Source organism: Lolium rigidum, chromosome 6, assembly GCF_022539505.1.
Source record: "Lolium rigidum isolate FL_2022 chromosome 6, APGP_CSIRO_Lrig_0.1, whole genome shotgun sequence".
Lineage (NCBI taxonomy): Eukaryota > Viridiplantae > Streptophyta > Magnoliopsida > Poales > Poaceae > Lolium > Lolium rigidum.
This window is the reverse complement of record NC_061513.1, coordinates 359,179,647-359,186,280: the sequence shown is the minus strand read 5'-3', so window position 1 is coordinate 359,186,280 and position 6,634 is coordinate 359,179,647. Positions and strand designations below refer to the sequence as shown.

The window sequence follows — 6,634 nt, the reverse complement described above, 5'->3', positions numbered from 1 at the left end:
AGACAAAGGCTAGGGTAAAACTGAGGAAAAACTAAGGAGCTGGGGAAAACTGAGCACAACTAAGGAACCGAGGGCACGAAAATAGCAATCCCTATAATTTTTATATTCTACAATTTATATTATCTTGATTAAATTGACAATCTAAATACGCGCAAGTCTTATAGATCGGAACAAAGGATGTACTCCGTAATAATTATGCAATCATACAGCAACTTAGAAAAGAACAGAAAATCCCAAGAAAAGCAGGTCGTCCAGTGACCACGCAGCCCAAAGTAAAAAAAAAAAAAAAAGAGGCCCATACAACATGACTGGCAACCTGTAAAATGTATTTCCAGGCCGGCGAATTTGACGAGAAATCAAAGCCTGGACGCCGTGATCAGATGCTGTTCATTGCTGTTAGCCAACGCACGCGCCCTGTCACGGAGCAGAAGCTTCTGCACCTTCCCCGTGGAGTTCCTGGGCAGCTGATCCACGAACACCACCTTCTTCGGCACCATGAAGCGCGCCATCTTGGTCCGGCAGAAAGACACGATCTCCTCTTCCTTGACCTCAGAGGCTCCGTCCTTGAGCGACATGAACGCGCACGGTGACTCGCCCCAGTGCGGGTGCGGCATGGCCACCACCGCCGCCTCCCGCACCGCCGGGTGGCCGTACAGCGCCGACTCCACCTCGACGCTGCTGATGTTTTCTCCGCCGGAGATAATCACGTCCTTGGACCGGTCCTTGATCTCCACGTACCCATCCGGGTGCACCACCCCGACGTCGCCGGTCAGGAACCACCCACCGCGGAATGCCGCCTCGTGGCCTCCGGGTTCTTGTAGTACCCCTTCATGACGCTGCTCCCGCGCAGCACGATCTCGCCGAGGGTGGCCCCATTGCGCGGCACGCTCGCCATGGTCTTGAGGTCCTTTACGTCTAGGGCGGCGAGTGAGAGCGCGCTCACGCCCTGCCGCGCCTTTAGCGCCGCGCGCTCCGGCGCCGGCAGCACATCCCACTGCTCCCGCCACTCGCACAGCGTTGCCGGCCCAGTCGACTCCGTCATGCCGTACGAGTGTGTCACCTTGAAGCCGAGCTGCTCAACGCTCTGGAGTAGCCCCGCCGGCGGCGGCGCGCCGCCTGTGAGCACGTGTACGGGATAGGGCAGCCGCTCACGGCGGCCCTCTATGAGGATATTGAACAGCACCGGCGCCGCGCACATGTGGGTGACCCCGTGGGCGGCAATAGCGGCGTACATGTTGGCGGCGGTGGGCACGCGGATGCAGATGTTGACACCGCCGCACGCCGCCACTCCCCACGTGAAGGCCCAGCCGTTGCAGTGGAACATGGGGAGCGACCACAGGTAGACGGGCTCATGGCCGAGACCCCACTGGATCATATTGGACACGGTGCTGAGATAGGCACCGCGGTGGCTGTACACGACGCCCTTGGGAGCCGACGTCGTGCCGGAGGTGTAGTTGAGAGTGATGGCGTCCCACTCGTCGCTAACGTCACGGGGAGAGTACCGCGCCGGGTCGCCGCGTGCCACCAGCTGCTCGTACTCGAGGTCGGCGCCGGCCATACGGGCGCCCGTCGGCTTGTCTTGGTCGTCGATCACCACGAGCACCGGCGGCGGCGCGTCGGTGCTACAGGCTTTGATCGCCTCGGTTGCGACGCCTATGTACTCGTAGTCCACAAATAGCACCTTTGGTTCGGCATGGCTGATGATGGTAGCCACGCCGGCCGCGTCCAAGCGTGAGTTGATGGGGTTGAAAACCGCGCCGGCCATCGGCACCGCGTAGTGCAACTCGTACAACGCCGGCGTGTTGGGTGCAAGAACCGAGACCTTCAATGCGAGAAAGTGTTTGATACTCCAGTTAAGGTAGGAATAACAATAATAAAAGGGATAAAGGAATTAAGCATTGAACGTACGACGTGGTTCTTGGACACGGCCATCTCCTGGAGTGCGGCGGCGAGGCGGCAGCAGCGTTGGTACGTCTGCATCCAGGTGAAGGTGGTGCTGCCGTAGATGAGGGAGGTGCGGTCGGCGTAGGCGGAGGCGGCCCTTGTTAGGAAGGTGATGGGGCTCAGAGGAACGTGGTTACCATCGCGCTTTGGGAAACTGTCCATGGTATCTCTGTCACTTGCTAGATATGTGAAATGATATGTTTTTGCATGCGGCTGAGAGCAGGGTTAGGGACCCTATTTATAGCAAGGGTTTGGATTTCTTTTTTGGGACTTCAGCGGGACTGAATAAAATAGGCTAATTTCGGCCATTTCATATTGGTTCTGTCATATCTATGATGAACGAGAGAACCAAAATTTGAATGTTAGAACAAAATCTGTCCAATTCATTTTCTAGAAAATTCAATTTTTTTCACCGAAATCAATAAAAAATATATATCACAATCTAGAAGATCTCATCTGGTAAATATTCTTACCAGCACAAACGAAATGGGGGAATTTCAGCCGATTTTTGATTTTTTTCCTTGCAAAATCCAATCCTCGGAATTATAGTGAACTTTTCACACATAGCACCAATTAATGTTGCCAGATGTGCATAAATTTCTTTCTACTATCGTGCAGAGGACCTCCCGTGCACGTTTTGTCTGTCGATTTCACTCGGTTTGGTGCTTTGAGAGAGAGAACACACACTCGAGTCGCTTCCGGAGCTCTCTGTCTTGCCGCTTTGAGAGTCATCTTCCGTGAGCGAGTGCTCCTCCAGATCAACTTCGACGGCGTTGCCTGCCGGGGAAGAGATGAAAGGGTAGCTCGCCTCTCTGTATCTAGTAGCTGTAGGTGTAGTTGTAATTCTAGCTGTAGAGTTGGGCAAGATGCTCGTCTTCGGCGTCATGCCGGGAGATTTGCATCAGATCTTCTAGGCCAGATCTATTGTGTCATGCTGTTCTTCTTCCCCATGACGATGCTCCAACGGCTAGAGCCGGATGTGATGGGGGAGGAGTCGGCGGGGTTCTTCATCTTCAATAAGGCCTTCTGCTCTTGCAGATTCGATGCAGGCGGGCAAGAATTAGGTGCTCCCTTCTCTGGCCAAGGTGATATGGAGGATGGTGGGCTTCAATTCGGACGTTGCCTTGCGCTCAATCTGCAGCGGGGGAGTGTGGAAGCTGCTCCTGGGAGTCAATCAACGGTGGCTCGTTGTCAGACGCCGTCCAAGATGGTCGTAGGGCGATCGCTCCTGCCCTCGTGGCTGTTGGCTTCGGTTTCTTCCGGCCGGCGTGCGCAGGTGAATCCTAACCTCCCGGCTTCTATGACATCGCGGAGGCCCCTCAACTCTCATGCAGTTAGGTCCCAGAGCATCGCTCCAAGTGGTCACATCCTCGGCTACGATGCCCTTGGATGCACGGCAGCACGCAAAAGCGGTGGTCAAGGAGCTAGACCTGATGGATTTTTCTCTGTTTTTTCTAGGGTCGTTTGTGCAAAATGTTCAGGCATGTGCGTAAATCTCTTTGTACTTCTGGCCAGCCATGTAATTGTAATGCCACCGTTTAATGAAAGCTTCTAGGTCCCTCTGGGACTGCCCTCGTTCAAAAAAAGAGAGAGAGAGGACTTGAAAATTAACCATACAAAGCGGTGAGGTTTCTACCTTTGACTGAAAAATGCTCTGACAAAATCACGACAAATGAAGAAAACAAAACACTACGAGAAAACTGGACTAAGCCCTTGTGTCGTCCAAAGACATGGGTGGGATTTCTTTGTCGACATCACGTTGATGTCCTCTTCCTCCTTTCCTCCTTGCTACCGCTGTTGCAGAAAGGCCGAACAGTTGAGGCAGCTACACAGCGCCGCCGGCTACACAGGGTCCTTATCTCCGATCCCAACGCTTCTTAATAGACACCTGATAGACACCTGACTCTCATTGGGAGGCACAGCGGCTAGATGAAGGTGTTTGCTACGAGGTGAAAGTAGTAATATTGATTTGACATTATTGCGGATGTTCATACTACCTCTGTCCATAATAGACATCTGAGATTTGTCTAAATTTGGATGTATCTAGACGGTATTTAGTGTCTAGATACATCCAGGTTTAGCGTCTAACATTCAGATTTAGACAAACCTCAGACGTCTATATTTATGAACGGAGGGAGTATATGTTTCGTCAAACTTTACCATATTTGAGTTTGACCAGATCTAAAAGAAGGATAGAGGGAGTGCAATATATTATCTATATTTGCGAGCCTTTTTTTCTTTGTTTATGACCAGTGTAGTAATAAGTTAATCAAAATATACAGCCAAGCAAGCCTATCACGCGTTGGATCTCCATGTGATAACCCTAGTAGACTCCACGATGTTGTCCCGATTGGATGTATGCTGCTGAGAGCAGGGTTTTTTTTTTTTTTTTTGAGGGAAAGTGAGAGCAGGGTTACGGACCCTATTTATAGCAAGGATTTTGATTTTTTGTGACTCTACCGGCCATGAGTAAAATAGGCTAAATTTGCAAATGCATTTGCTGCTACTATTCATGTTATCCGTTAGTTTACCCTGCAATTACCGCGTAAATTATCGGGTGTGTCTAGGGCTCGACCTAAGTTAGTTTTCAGTAGAATAATATTAGGCGCATTTTGTTGTATTTGTTTTAGCTCAGTCTAGTTCTCTCTCAGTCGATGGCATACGTGGAGCGATCTAAACCTTGAGGCATCGGCGTTATAGGTCGTGGAGCGATCGAAGCCTCGAGGCATGGACATCTCTACCAGCGGCCCCAATAGCGGTTCCGATAGTGTTTTGGGGGCCAGCGTGGTTTTTGGGCTCGCGCCGGGCCATCCTAAAAGGCGCCGGCTAGTTTTTTAGCCCAATAGAATCGCCGGCATCCCTGTGCCGGCCCCTTCGCGTAGAGCGCGAATCGGGTGCGCCAGCGCCTCGCGGCACGATGGTTTTCGCGGGTGGGGGCGCCTTGTCAGCGAGAGGACGCGACGGTTCGCATCGGCCGCGACGCGGGAAGGTTGGTCATCGGCGTTTAATGGTCTCCCGCGCAAAAACCGAGGCGGTGATGAGGGCAGCGGCTGGCCACGCGGCGTCCAGTCGCCTACGCTGCCGTAAATGCGGGTAGTTGGCACCACTATTTAGAACGTACGCCGTCCACCGCCGCGGTACTATCCTCTCATCTCCACCACCGCTGCCGCGCCAGTCTCTCCTCTCCACCTCAAAAATGCCGTGCCGTCTTAAGACGACGTACTCCATGCTTGGCCTCAACGGCCGCGCGCTGCCTGCGGCGCCTCCACCACCACCGCAGCCCAGCCCGACGCGGACTATAGCTCCGACGATGTCGTGGACCCACGGTTCACGGTGTGGCACGAGGCCTACGTCGCAGATGCGGAAGCTGAGGCGGCGGCGTAGTGGGGCGAGCAGCCGCAGACCCCCGCCGACCCGGAGCAGGCGGCGATCCTGGCGTCGTTGAACGCACAGCACTTCCGGAGGTTGAAGGAGGAGCAGCGCGAGTTCGTCAACGACGCGAACCTCGAGCAAGACCTCGAGATCTCGGGCCAGCGAGCGGCCACGGAGGAGGCGGAGTGACAGAAGCTCATCGAGCTGAACGCTCATCGCCACTACGAGGTGTTCGCCCGCGAGCAAGCGAGGCGCGCCGAGAACGAGGCTTCTCGGCAAAGGCTGGCAGCGCGGGGACTGCGGCGCCGGCAAGCTCGTGTGACGCCGACCGCCATGCTCCACCGCCAGATGCCCAAAGCAAGGGACGAGAGGCGGGCACGGACGCAGGTGGCAAAGCGAAGAACGGCGACGAGACAGGCCCATCGCGCGCCCCAACCAACGGCTAGTAGATTAGGGTTAAGTTTAACTTTTATTTAGGTTTAAATTCGAGTTACTTTTGTATAAATTTCAGTTTTAAATTTCATTCCAACGTTCAAATTCAATCGAGGCTGGTGTATGGGGGGCGCCGATGTGGGTGCAACATTTCTAAATAGAGGATGCTCTTACGGCAACCCCCACACGACGCCCCTGCAGGCAACTATATGGAACGCACCGGTGAAGATGCTCTTATACGTACTTCATTCCATGAATGATTGGCCTTTGTTTCTAGGCTCGCTGACCGCTGTTTTAAAAATATATTCCAAGACTTGCTGGCATTAGTCTTTTCCCCGGGTAGAGCCTAAGAGATAGCTACTTCACCACTAGAATCTGATACCATACACTAACAAACCTCACTTGTAAAAATTATGTAAAATAATTAGGCTGTAACTAGAAAAGTCAACTACAATCTCACTTGTAACTAAAGAAAAAAAGATAGGTTGCTACCCGATTTGTAATCCAAAAAATCTCAGTTTCAACCCCGCTTGCAACTGAAAAAATCAACTGCATTGCACCAAGATAAAAATCAGTTGCAACCGAAAAATCCCAGCTTCAACTCTGCTTGCAATTAAGAAAAGTCAACTATTGTAACCCTAGCTTCCACTAGAAAACACTCAGTTGCAACCCTAGATGCAACCTCGCTTGCAACTAAAAAAGCCAACTACAACCGCAGTTGCGCATAGAATAAACTCGGTTGCACCCTACTTGCAACTGAAATAACCTCAGTTGCAACCCTGTTTGCAACTAAAAAATCTTAGTTGCAACCCCGTTTGCAACTAAAAAAGTCAAGTACATCCCTAGTTTCACCTAGAAAAAAATCTCTGTTGCAACCCCGCTTACA

At 52.4% G+C, this 6,634-nt stretch overlaps 1 pseudogene; it reads right to left on the bottom strand.

The window, feature by feature from the left end:
* Window positions 1–356: 356 nt before the first annotated feature.
* Window positions 357–2,106, bottom strand: LOC124665022 (annotated as a pseudogene).
* Window positions 2,107–6,634: the final 4,528 nt, after the last annotated feature.